Source organism: Hemitrygon akajei, chromosome 26, assembly GCF_048418815.1.
Source record: "Hemitrygon akajei chromosome 26, sHemAka1.3, whole genome shotgun sequence".
In the NCBI taxonomy this organism is placed as follows: Eukaryota; Metazoa; Chordata; class Chondrichthyes; order Myliobatiformes; family Dasyatidae; genus Hemitrygon; species Hemitrygon akajei.
Window position 1 is genome coordinate 27,760,385 of NC_133149.1, and position 14,033 is coordinate 27,774,417.

At 39.5% G+C, this 14,033-nt stretch overlaps 1 protein-coding gene across 1 annotated transcript in view; it reads left to right on the forward strand.

Moving 5' to 3' along the window:
• opcml (opioid binding protein/cell adhesion molecule-like) overlaps positions 1 to 14,033 on the forward strand; it is a 2,143,861-nt gene that overhangs the window by 1,048,454 nt on the left and 1,081,374 nt on the right. The gene's annotated exons all lie outside the window — the stretch shown is intronic.

Here is a 14,033-nt window from a genome sequence, read left to right on the forward strand (position 1 = left end):
TCTTTCATCCATGCCAAGTGTAATAAACCAGTCAGTTGAAAACTGGCAGAATGCATGGGCCATCAATAACTGAAAGTTTGTTTTCAGTACAGATCAGCCCATTTTCCACAAAATTTGAAGATACTTGTCAGAAAATCAATACTGATTTCAAAGTCAGAATCAACATGTGTACAATCTTCCACTTTTCATTTAATCAACATCTCTCACAGCAAAGTATTTTCCCCATTGAGTAAGGTGAATTTAGTTGTTATCATTTACAATAAGATCACAAGACATGGTATAGTCAGACACGTAAGATATTTTATGATACTAAATAATTCTCTTATTTAATTAGGACTACTAAATAGTCCTAAACAGAAAAATCATTTTCATTACTTTGTTTTGTTAAATTTGATTTTAAAGCTATAATTAAGAAGAATCTGGTAAAATATATTTTGGTAAAGAAAAGTTATTTCGCTTAAAATCGTTGAGAACTTTTTTGTAAGACACACAAAATGCTGGTGGAACACAGCAGGCCAGGCAGGATCTATAAGGATAAGCACTGTCAAACTTTTTTGTGTTGGGATTCACTGTCTGCCACCTTCGAGTTCAACCTAAATCTGGTATTAAACCTTGTTTTAGAGTTTGAAATAGAGCGCCCCCCCTGCCCCCCCCCCCCAGTTTATCAGCTGCTAACAAGGTGAACTCTGAGGAGAGTGAGATATGAAAGGAAAATATTCTCATGGATCCTAGATGGAGTGAACTAGAGCTTTACCAGAATGGTATCCAGGTTAAATGATGATGATTCTGCATAAAATGTGGTTGTTTAGACTTAACATTTGGAAATCCAAAGCGACACACACAAGATGCTGGAGGAGCTCAGCAGGCCTTTCAGCATCTATGGAAAAGAGTGACCAGTCAAGGTTTTAGGCTGAGACCCTTCATATGGACACATATACCATCTTCTTTTTGATACCCCTACCATGAGAAAATGATTTTTACTGTCTATGCTGTCTATGCATCTCATAATCTCATATTAATGTGGAAAGGTTTGGGAGACTTTTGTACTCCTTTCTACAAATAGGAATTAATATTAAGGACAACATCATATATTCCATCTGGGTAGCTTCCAATCTGATGTCATGAATATCAATTTCTCCTTCTGGTAAACATATTTTCCCTCCCCCTACCCTCTTCTTCTATTCCCCACTCTGACCTCTTGCGTCTTCTCACCTCCCTATTACCTCCCTTTGGGTTCACTTCTCCTCCTTGACTTAATCCCATGGTCCACTCTCCTCTCTTGTCAGATTCCTTCCTCTCCAGCCCTTTACTTTTCCTACCCACCTGGCTTCACCTTCTAGCTATCCTCCTTCCCTTTCCCCACTTTTTTATTCTGGCATCTTCTCCCTTCCTTTCTGGTCCTGAAGAAGAGTCTCTGTTTTTCATTTCCATAAATGCTGCCTGACTTACTAAGTTCTTCCAACATTTTGTGTGTGCTGCTTTTGATATTAAGTCAGTTGTTTAATTTTAATTAAAATGTTTTTTTGGTAATCAAATATATCATGAGGCTAATGTGGAATTACAGAGTTAAGTTCTATCCTGTTAAGATCTCAATGACTATATTTTTGTTCCTATGTTTGAAAAGAAATTCCAGAAGAAAAGTAATTGTTAACATTTGAAATCAGACCTTTTGCTATCCTTTCTGCAGAATTCAGTACACTGAAAGGGAAGCAATTGCCAATCTTGTCATAACCTTAAAATATACTAAAGTGCTTCACAACCAATAGATGAATTGTGAAATGCAATCACCTTTGAAGGTAAACATAGCAACCAGTTTCCACACATTAACATTCTACAAGAGACAAATAACAAAATAGTTGCTGGTGATGCTAGCTGAAGAAAACACATGATGGAAAAGATTCCTGCTGTTCTCAGAAATATGCTTGGATTGTTATGTCTCCCTGTGAAGTGCTGGAACAAGGGTCTGCACATAATGGGACAGAAAAGCCAGTTGTCAATACAGACCAGTCCATCACATTAACCAGACACCAATCTTTTGACTCCATCTTACAATACCCACAACCTTGGAGAAACAGCTAACATAAACAAGGCCCACTATGGTCATTCTCATTTCTCCCCGCTCCTTCTGAGAAGATACAAAAGCATGAGAGCGCAAACCACCAGCTCAAGGACGGTTTCTATCCCACTGTACCAATTGTTTTTGACCTCCCTTACACTAAAGGAGGAATGCTTGAATTCCTGACCTCGCAGTCCTCCTCATCACAGCATAGTCTACCTGCACTGCATTTTGTCTGTAACTGTATCACTCCATGCTGCACCCTGTTTTCTTTCTGCTGCCCCAACATAATTATGCAGAGCATGATCTGTCTGCATGGCATGTAAAACAAAATGCTTTTCACTTTACCTTGGTATATGTGACAAAACCTACCAGTAAACCATACAAGTTGATTGCCAGCTGGGGCTCGTTCCTGCTCCCCACACTGCAAACAAAGTTGCACCTGCCACAGATCAGAAACTAGGACTTGAGATCACAGATCAAAAGGATTTGAGGATTTGAGGATTGCGTGTTTGGGGAGATGTATCCTGGAGATCTGGAGGTGAAGGGGCCCCACTGCAATGAAATGGATGAGGAGCAACAAAGCTTGAAAGGGAAATACAGAGTATTGTGTACAGTTTTGGTCTCCAGGGTTAAGGAAGGACATCCTGGCTGTAGAGGAAGTGCAGCATAGATTCACAAGGTTAATTCCTGGGATGTCTGGACTGTCTTACGCAGAGAGGTTAGAGAGACTGGGCTTGTACACGCTGGAATTAAGGAGATTGAGAGGGGATCTGATTGCAACATATAAGATTATTAAGGGATTGGACAAGATAGAGGCAGGAAATATGTTCCAGATGCTGGGAGAGTCCAGTACCAGAGGGCATGGTTTGAGAATAAGGGGTAGGTCATTTAGGACAGAGTTAAGAAAAAACTTCTTCTCCCAGAGAGTTGTGGGGGTCTGGAATGCACTGCCTAGAAAGGCAGTGGAGGCCAATTCTCTGGATGCTTTCAAGAAGGAGCTGGATAGGTATCTTATGGATAGGGGAATCAAGGGATATGGGGACAAGGCAGGAACCGGGTATTGATAGTAGATGATCAGCCATGATCTCAGAATGGCGGTGCAGGCTCGAAGGGCCGAATGGTCTACTTCTGCACCTATTGTCTATTGTCTATTGTCTATTTGGCAGCACAAATAAATGGGGAAGACCATTGTCCTGTGATTGGCAGGACAATGTTGCCTGAGACCCCTGTAATGTTGTGTGGAGATTAAGCCAGTGCATTCCTGATGCATCATGTCAGAGCACATGAATCACCCTTGCCCAGAAATAGCAGGTCAGAATTCTAGAGTGACATAAAATGAGGCAGGAGATCTGAATTTCTAGGTAAATCTAGCCAAGGTCAGCACAACATTGTGGGCCGAAGGGCCTTTACTTCGCTGTTCTGTTCTATGTTCTATTTGTCATTCCAAATCCATCCTCTTCAAGGTTACAGTGAATATGCAGCCTAAATTAACTCTGCTTAAATGATCTACCTTCTTCCTGATAATCTCACTGTGTTTTGACAAATGAGGGAGATACTCCATATGAAGGTACAAATAGTTTGGGTGGGAGAAGGCTATGTAGTCAATGTCATGCTGTGAATGCCTTTAACAAATCTAAGTTTTGACATACTATAAGTATTATGACTCCTGGGAGTAAAGCCAACTATGGAAAATTCTTTTTCAGTATATATTTTACTGTACTAAATCGTATTTTATTGCAGCAAACTGCATGAAGAAAGCAGGCAGATTTTGACAAGAATAAAACAGCTGCCAGGGAAGATTGAAACATTTGTGGTGACAGGCATCAAATAAACATGTATTGCCAAACAGAGAAGTTGCAGAATTGTAGGAAACGATTATTATGGAGTGACTGAACAGTAAACAATACAGAAGGTAACCTATCATGGGTTTCTGGGTCAGTGATCCAATACTTTTGATGATTTTTTTTAAACTGCAGATGTTGAAAATTCATAATAAAAACAAAATATGCCAGAAACACTCAACAATTCAGGAACACCTATGGAGAGAGAAAAACAGTTCGTGTTTCAAATCGGACCTGAAATATTAATTCTGTTTCTCTTTTCATAGACGTTGATTGACCCCCCTCTGAGTGTGTGAAGCATTATCTGTATTTATTCTGACTTAAAAACATATGTGTTTGCACCTTCCTAAAATGGTCCCGAAGTTTGTGTGATTTCAACAGCAGGAAAATGGGGTTGCTCCCCTTTGGGTGAAGGAAGTCAAAGGGAAATTTGCTAACATTGCACAAGATCATATTTGATTTAAATAGGTGGATGGAAGATGTTCCTGGTGCCAAGTAGTCAGGAATGAAGTGAGGATGCAAAGATTAAAACTTTGGGTAAAAGTACAAGGTGAATGGAAAGAAAAACTTTTCTGCTTACTGCCTATGTGGGTGATGGATATTGAATCAATCAATGCTTTCACATGGAAGTTATTTAGGCACTTGAGAAAGAATAATTTGCAAGGCCTTGGGGAATGAAATTGATGAGATTGATCTACCAGATGCTGGTACAGACACAAAGGCCAAAGAGCCTTCTTCTGCTCCATGGCAATTCCATAATTATGTTTCAAGCTCTGTTAAACAATAAATTATGTCAAGAGAATCAATAATACTTTATAAATTAAAAATGCAAAACCATTTTGCTAGTATGCATCCAAATATTGCATAAATTTTTTAAATTGTTTAACAAGTTATTCTATCATCAATTTCACTACAAGAAAAAAATGTTAGTTTTCAGTTGCACCTAGGGCACAAACATAAGGATTGGAAGTATTTTGGTTACGGTCACACATCATCACATCTCCATAGTCACAAATGGCCAAATAGAGTTCTCTGCCATCTGGCTCCTTCTCCACCTCTCAATATGAAGGTTCAGAATATGATAAAGAACTGAGTAGGCAAGGAAGGAAACTTTGGAACTTTTAGCATTCTGCCTTAGACTCTGTCTAGGAAGAGGAGTAGAACCTTCAAACTGTGGCTGAGTCAACATTCAACTTTTCTGTTCTATCCACATAAGCTTCAGCTCCATTACTGAAAATTTACACATTTCTCCAAACTAACTGTGTGGCAGACCTCCAATTTCCCTTCGGCCTCTGATGGGAATACATCTTCTCAATAAATGGGCACCCCTTCACTCTAGTGCCATTCTCTGCAGTAATGCTCTCTCCCATGAGAGGAAACATCATCTCAGAACTTTTGCTGTCTAACCTCAAAGATAAGAATGTTGTACATTTAAATAAAATTACCTCTCATTTTTCTAAACTATAACGAATAGAGTTCATACCTGGGTTTATCATCATTTTGTTTTATTGTAGACAGTTCAGAGAAGTTACGAATAAAATAATCTATTTCCTCAAATAGGAGGAATAAAGTTCTTCCTGGTACTCTGGTTGGAGAGTCACTAGAGCCTTGTACATTTGCAGTGATACTAAATGTACTCTTATACTCAAATCTTCTTGAAATAAGAGCCAATGTTCTTCCGGTGCCAAATAATTCTTGACGCAAATGACACATTTCAATGTCTGTCAGAATCAGAATCAGGTTTAATATCACCGGCATATGTCATGAAATTTGTTGTTTTGACACCACTCAACCAGCTGATCTATCTCGCTCCTGTACGCCTCCTCATCACCATCTGAAATTCTGCCAACAATAGCTGTGTCATCGACAAATTTACAGATGGCATTTAAACTGTGCCGAGCCACACAGTCATGGGGATCGAAAGAGTAGAGCAGTGGGCTAAGCATGCATCCTTGAGGTGCACCAGGGTTGACTGTCAGTGAAAAGGAGATGTTATTTCCCATCTGCACAGATTGTGGTCTCCCAGTGAGGAATCAAGGATCCATTTGCAAAGGGAGGCACAGAGACCCAAGTTTTAGAGCTTTTTTATTAGAGCTGAGGGCATGATTGTGTTGAATGCTGAGCTGTAATCAATAAATAGCAGCCTGACATAAATATTACTGTTGTCCAGGTGATCCAAGGCCAAGTGGAGATTGCATCCACTGTAGACCTATTGTAGTGATACGCAAATTGCAGTAGGACCAGGTCCTTGATTAGGCAATAGTTGATTCTGGCCATGACCAACCTCTCAAAGCACTTCATCACAGTAGATGTGGGTGCAACTGGATGATAGTCATTGAGGCAGCTCACCTTGTTCTTCTTGGGCACTAGTATAACTGTCGCCCTTTTGAAGCAGATGAGAACCTCCGACTGCAGCAGTGAGAGATTGAAAATGTCCTTGAACACACCCACCAGTAGGTTGGCATAAGTTTTTAGAGCTCTACCAGGTACATCATCAGGGCTTGACACCTTGCAAGGGTTCACCCTCTTGAAAGATGTTCTGACGTCAGCCTCTGAGGCAGAGACCTCAGGGATCCTCATAGCTGTAGTTTTATTTTCCCTATCAAAGCATGCATAAAAGGCATTGAGCTATTCTGGAAGTGAAGTATCACAGCCATTCATAATGTTAGGTTTCGGTTTGTGGGAAATAATAGCCTGTAAAACCTGCCAGAGTTGATATGCATTCAATTCCGTCTCTAACCTCAATCATAATTTTTTTTCACTCTTAAAATAGCCTTCTGTAGGTCATACCTGGACTTCTTGTACAGTTCTGGATCATCAGTCTTGAATGCCACAGATCTAGCCCTCAGCAAATAGAGAATCTTTTGGTTCATCCATGGCTTTTGATTTAGGTATGTCCAGTATGTTTTGTTGTACATGTAACAAATAGACTAAATCTTGTCTTATAAATACCTTGAAGATTAGCTTTTTGCAGCAGTACATTACAAACTTAAATTAATACAAACACAATAACCTAAATTTTACATAATTTACATGACAAAATAAAAAGGTGGAGGGAGAGAAAAAAGTAATATTAGGATTTCTCAGGTTAGTTCAAGAACCTGATGGATAACGTTCTATGCTGTTGTGCACAATGCCCTTTGTCCTGCAGCTTCAAATAATGTTTCTTCAAATTAATTTACAATTCTATGATTTGTTTATCCTTCCAAAATTAATAACTTTAATTGTATTCTAATTGTCAAGATTTTGCCCATGAACTTACCCCACCTCTATCAACAGAGAGAAAAAAAAATCAATATAACCCCTGCAGCTTGTGGAAACCAGAAATAAAAGCAGAAAATCTGGAAGTACTCAGCAGATTAGAGAGCATCTGTGAAACAAGAGTTTTGTGCAGACTTTGTCTTCCTGTTGGGATATCTCCAAAGTTGGCTTTCTTCCTCCACGCCACCAGTATGTGGTATAAATGGTTGTGGTTCCACCACTGATCCCTGTGGTACCCCACAGGGCACAGGCTGCCAACCCTGAAAATGAGGTCTTCATCCTGGCTTGCTCTTTTGTGTCTGCTAGCCAATGTACTACAAATGTCATTTTTTCCCTTAAACACCTTTGTTCTTGTCTTGTGACATAACCTTTGCTAGGGCTTTCTGAAAGTCCTCAATGCTTCCTCGTGAAACCATGCTGTCTTTGCTTACTTTGATTGCAGTTTTTAAACATGCTCTTTAATAATTGATTCCAACATTTTTCTCATTTCGGATGTTATGCTGTTCAGAGTATACTTACCTGCCTCCATTCCTTAATGGCACATTGGCAGTTTTCTAGTCCACAGGTATTTCGCTAGAATCTGAGGATTTTGGAACATTACAGTTAATGCATCTCATCTACTATCATGGATGCTGCCCATTGAGGCCAGGAAACTAATCAGCCTTTGGTCCTATTAGTTTGCCTAATACAATTTCTCTAATGGTTATGATTATATTTAATTCTTCCCCACTATTCTTCAGTAGATATTTGTTGCATTTTCTTCAGTTATTTCCTTAAATAAAAGCAGAAAATCTGGAAGTACTCAGCAGATTAGAGAGCATCTGTGAAACAAAAGTTTTGTGCAGACTTTGTCTTCCTGTTGGGATATCTCCAAAGTTAGCTTTCTTCCTCCACGCCACCAGTATTGGTGTAAATGGTTGTGGTTCCACCACTTAAATATTTATCCAACCTCATTCTCTAGGGAGTATTGTTCACTTGCACCTCTCTTTCTTTCTAAATACTTAAGTAACTTATTGTCTGTTTAATATTCAAACGAACTTGCCCTCATAACTAACTTTAGTCTCATATTTTTTTTCTCTTTCAACTGAATATCCTCAGTTGTTTTGACCTTGAAATCTTTTCTCATTGCCTGGATGCATTTCTCATGAATGTCATGAATTACTTCTCTAAATGTCTGCCATTGCTTGTCAACTGTCTTTCCTGCTAATCTTTCAGACCAGATCACATTAGCCAAGTCTATTCTCATCTTTATGTCTTTACACTTATTTAAGTTAAACATTTTTTTTATTTTAGTCTTTCTCTCTCAGCTGACAAACAAAATGGTGTCATACTATGATTACTGCTTGAAGAGGGATCTTTTATATGACCATAAGATATAGGAGGAGAATTAGGCCATTTCGCCCATCTGGTCTGCTGCACCATTTCATCATGGTTGATTCGTTTTCCCTCTCAGCCCCAAATGCTTGATTTCTCCATGTATCCCTTCATGTGAATTATATTTGCCTCATGATCTAACACTAAATCCAATGTACCCAATTCCTGGACACGTGTCTCAATATTGGAATAAGAATCAGTTTAACTTGTAAATAAAGATACCTAATCCTGCATGGAGTAGCTTTCCCACAGTTCTTGGTAAAATAACCAATTGGCAAATTCTGCAAGGACATCTCCTTGGGAATTTACCAATACATCAGATGACCCTTTCTTCATACCAACAATAACATACCTCCTGAGTCGTATTGATTGAAAGTATAATGCCAAGTGCTTTATAATCAACTGTGTGTAACGTAAGGAAACAGTTTGTATAACACCAACGTGTACCACATTTGATAGTTATAAAGCAATCATGTACTGTCTTTAACAGGTAGTGATATTGTGAAAGGTATTATAGCTGCCTCATGGATGAAATCATGTTTACTCTCCTATGTTCAAAAACATAACTATCACTTGTTGCAAACCATATTTGCAAAAACGTTGCAAATATGAAACGTTGTCTCATTTTTACTGTGTACTGTACCAGCAGTTATGGTCGAAATGACAATAAAAGTGACTTGACTTGACTTGACTTGTAGAACTTTAGGACATCAAGAAAGGTTTTTATTGATCAATATTGCCCTTATCATTGTCCAGCTCCAAATAATTGAATTTACCCAGCTTTTCTCCTTGTTTATTTTTGTCTTTTACGTCTTTGCACTGTACGACTGCCACAAAACAACAGATTTCACATCATGTCAGCCACAGTGATAGTTAATCTGATTCTGAATCTGGTAGTCTGTCTTAAAATAATTGTTTCATTTTTAGCAACAAACAATCTGCTGGAGGAACTCAGCGGGTCAGGCAGCATCTGCGTAGGGAAAATACATAGCTGATGTTTTTGGTCAAGACCCTTCACCTGGGCCAGAAAGAAAGCCAGTATAAAATGGTGTGAAAGGAAGGAATTGAGCAAGAACTGACAGGCAGTAGTAGGTCGATCCAGATTACTGCAATTTCAAACTGGCTTTGGGAAGTACAACTCGAGATAATACATTCAAATGACCAGTCAAGTTTATTTTTTCTGCTAAAATTACCAACAGCAGATGTCTGATATTTCCCATAAAGCTTTCTACTTGATTACTTCTATCTCCAAATTACTCGCAATATGTTTTGAACTTGAGTGAAATGGTGCTGGATAGTAGATGAAGAATATATACTGATGGTATTCCTTATGGTGTCACTGTTAAGTACAGAAATGATTGCTGTCTGGTCACATTAAACTACTTGCATTAGTATTAATAGATAAACAATTACGAGTTGTAAACATGCCTGCCAGTCACACAAATTGGGAGGCAATTAGGTTCTGAACCTTATCTACATGCATAGCAACCATTTCCCCTGAGGTGCTATGGCTAATGTCATTTGTGACATTCTATAACATTTTAACAGTAAGTTTCAGAAACTGTTCCGTTACATTTTCTTTGTTCCAATGGTCATTTTGTTTTCATTAGCCTTCTGGATCCCAAATACTCAAGCTTAATTTCAAAAACAAATTATGAAACCTGACAAAAAAACATATTATTGGAAGCTGCAGATTAGTATGCATTACTGGGCTAATGTTTCTTTCTGCATTTGGCTGCAGAGTGCTGTGGATACACAGCAATCAGGATTGGGAGTAATCATCTCAATATCATCAGGTGAATTTCAATCAACGCCAATTAGGAAAATGTTCTTGAGACATTTAGAATAAAAATGCTTTTGCATGTCACATGAAACCAGCTAGACAGATGATCAAGCAGAGAGTAAATTCTGCAAATATAATAGGACAGGAGTGTTAAGGGAATTTAGAGTAAAGACTAACAGTATTCGCTGAATGAAGATTGGAAGATTGGAAAGCAGACAACAGACCACTGATTTGCTAGTTTGCAATCTGATTGCTGGTTTACTTAAGGATCAACTTTATTCACCGTATTCATTTACATGTATTAGGAATTTGCTGTGGTGTGTTGGTCAGGGCGTGACATGAAACAAAAAAAAAATTCAACAATTATAAAGAATAAAGAATTATATAAAACTAAAGTTCGAGGTTAAAATATGTACGGATATGGAATAAAGTATTTATAAATACATAAATACCAGCATGTATTTACAATGTAAGTTACATTATATAAAGGGGTTTAAAATGTTTTCAGTGCAGTGCAGTGATGGAGGTAATAGATAGATAGACAAGAGTCTTGGGGGGAGCTCACTAGAATGTTTGATCAGATTAACTGCCTGGGAGAACAAACTTTTGAGGTGGTGTGTAGTTTTTGTTTGAATAGCCCTATAGCGCGTTTCCAGAAGGAAGCTTTTGGAAGGGTGGGTGGTGTTATTCTTTTGGAACAGGATCAGAAACCAGTTTCACACTGGAATTAAGACATCGTTAGTCTGTAATACACAGGGAAACAATGTTAACTCCGATGTGCTGTCAAAACTGCTTTACAGCAGGCAAATCTGTTGGGTTCGCCTGTTGTGCCCAGCACTCCTGATGCGGCCTCCTCCACATTGGTGTGACCCAACATAAATTAGGGGACTGCTTTGCCATGCACTGCCACTCCACCCACCAAAAGTGGAATTTTCCGATGGCCAAACGTTTTAATTACTACCACCATTCCCTTTCCAACATGTCAGTCCATGGCCTCCTCTTTTGCCACGATGAGGCCACTCTCAGAGTGGAGGAGCAACACCTCATATTCCTTCTAGATAGCCTCCAACTGAAAGGCATGATCATTGATTTCTCCTTCCAGTATTTTTCCCTCTCCTTTCCCTCTTCTTCTATTCCCCACTGATCTCTTACCTATCACCTCCCTCTGGTGCCCCTCCTTCTTCCCTTTCTTCCGTGGTCCACTCTCATCTCCTATCAGATTCCTTCTTCTCCAGCTCTTTACCTTTCCCACCCACCTGGCTTCACCTATCACCTTCTAGCTGGTTCTCCTTCCCCTCCCTCCACATTTTTTTATTCTGACGTCTCCCCCCTTCCTTCCCAGTCCTGAAGCAGTGGCTCAGCCTGAAATGTCAATTGTTTGTTCATTCCCATAGATGCTGCCTGACCTGCTGAGTTCCTCTAGCATTTTGTGTGTGTTACATGATACATGATACAGAGTACCACCAAACCTCATTATGAGCCCTAAAATCAGGGAATTAAACCTTGCAGCCTTACTAACTGTTTACATTTATTAGCTATTGAGCAGACCTGCCTCTGTCAGTTAGCACTTTCTGCTTGGGAGCACTGTTCACTTCCAGCCAAAGACGGGCCAGACAATGTGAATACTGTTTGCATGGCTCGATCAAAGTTGCAGCTAAATTTAACATCTGGAGTGCAAATTACTTTGAACATTCGGATAAAATGTTATAGCTCTCACTGGGACGAACCCTGTCAGGAATAGGCCTGCCCATTATAGTGAGGTTGATCTTCTTTCCATTGATTTCCTCATTAAACAGGGGCCACCAAGAGGGAAAGTTTCAGTTTACCCTATTGTTTATAATTAGACCTTCTCAAAAAAGCTTAGTTTGGTCCTGGCAGAGCTGTGAGGATAATTTTTTAAACCTGCCCTAGATGAAGTAGGAAAGAGATCACTGGTTATCGAGATTACCTTAAAATTCTCCTGCCCGCATCCTAACTTTCAACATTTGTCTGTCACCCTTATGCTTTCTGACCCCTGCTGACTACTGATCAAATAAAACGTCAATGTTAACGTTATCATCTACTTTCATATCTATTCATTGTCTGACCCTTCACTTCCTCTCTAACCTCCACTGTTCCAATCACTTTTTGATAGACCTGTTCACCTTTACCTTTCTTTAGTTGTTTTCTAATTTTTATTGTTCCTACATTGGTCAAGTCAAGTTTTTTGTCATTTAACTATATACATGTATACCATGAAATGAGACAATTATATACATCTATACCACCTCTGAACCAGGGTGTAAAGCACAGTAGTAAACATAACACACAATCGTTTAGGAAAGTAATAAAATCTACAGATGGATTACCTATAAACAAACAAACTAAAATACATAAATTAAATATTGTAAGGTACAGAATAGATTAACCAGTGACACTTTAACTGTGATATAGCAGGGAGCTCAGAAGCCTAATAGCCTGGGGGAAGAAACTGTTTCTCATCCTCAACATTCTTATTTTTATGCATCAGAGTCTCCTGCTTGATGGTAGAAAGTCAAAGAAGATGCTGGATGAATGGGTGGGATCGTTACTAAAACTAAGGGTCCTGCGTATGCAGTGCTCCTGATAAACGTCCCCGATAGATGGCTGTGAGACCCCTATGATCGCCTCAGCCATCCTCACAGTCATTTGTAGGTACTTCCGGTCCAATGCTCGGCTGCTGCCATACCTAATGGAGATGCAACTTGTCAGGATGCTCTCAATGGTGCTCCTGTAAGATTCTGTTAAGATGGGGGTGGGGGAGGAGCCTTGCTTACCTCAATCTTCAAAGGAAGTGGAGGCACTGCTGTGCCTTCTTGTTCAAGGAGGTGATATTAAGGGACCAGATGAGGCTCCAATTCCTATACTGTGTTTCTTTAAAACAACCTCTTCTGCCATGCATTGATCACCTGTTCCAATGTTGTGTTAAATGCCAATCTTTAGCCCGTTTGATTCTCTCGAGTGCCACAGTAGCAAAGCGGCTGGCGCGATGCTATTACAGCTCATGGCGTCAGAGTTCGGAGTTCAATTCCGGCAGCATCTGTAAGGAGTCTCTGTACATCCTCCCCGTGGAATGCTTGTGTTTTCCCTGGATGCTCAAGTTTCCTCTCACAGTCCAAAGACGTACCAAGTAGGCTGATTGATCATTGCAAATAGTTCCGTGATTCAGTTAGGGTTAAATCAGGGTTGTCAGGGGTTGCTGGGGTGGCGTGGCTCGAAGAACTGGAGTGACCTACTCCACACTATATCACGAAATAAATATCAAGAAACAATGAAAAGCACTGGATACAACAAAAGCTAAGGGACCAGACAACATCCCAGCAGTCGTGCTGAAGACTTCCACGCCACAACTAGCTTCAACATGACCCTTTGGTATTCCATTATTCTTCAGTACACGCTCTCCTGATTTGGAAATGCATTGCCAATCTCATATCATCATTAGGTCTAAACCTTAGAAATCACTAACAGCATTGAGCGAATAGCTTCACTAAAGGCTCACTGCCATCTTCTCAAGTACAAGTAAGAATGGACTGTAAATAGTGCACTTATCACTGAGCCAAGATAATGGAAATTGAATAAATGAGAATAAGATAGTGCAATGTCAGAATTTTTTTTAAATCCTAAAATATATCTCTAAGACCAGAGGACACAGCCTCAGAATAAAGGGGCATCCATTTAGAACAGAGAAGAAGAGGGA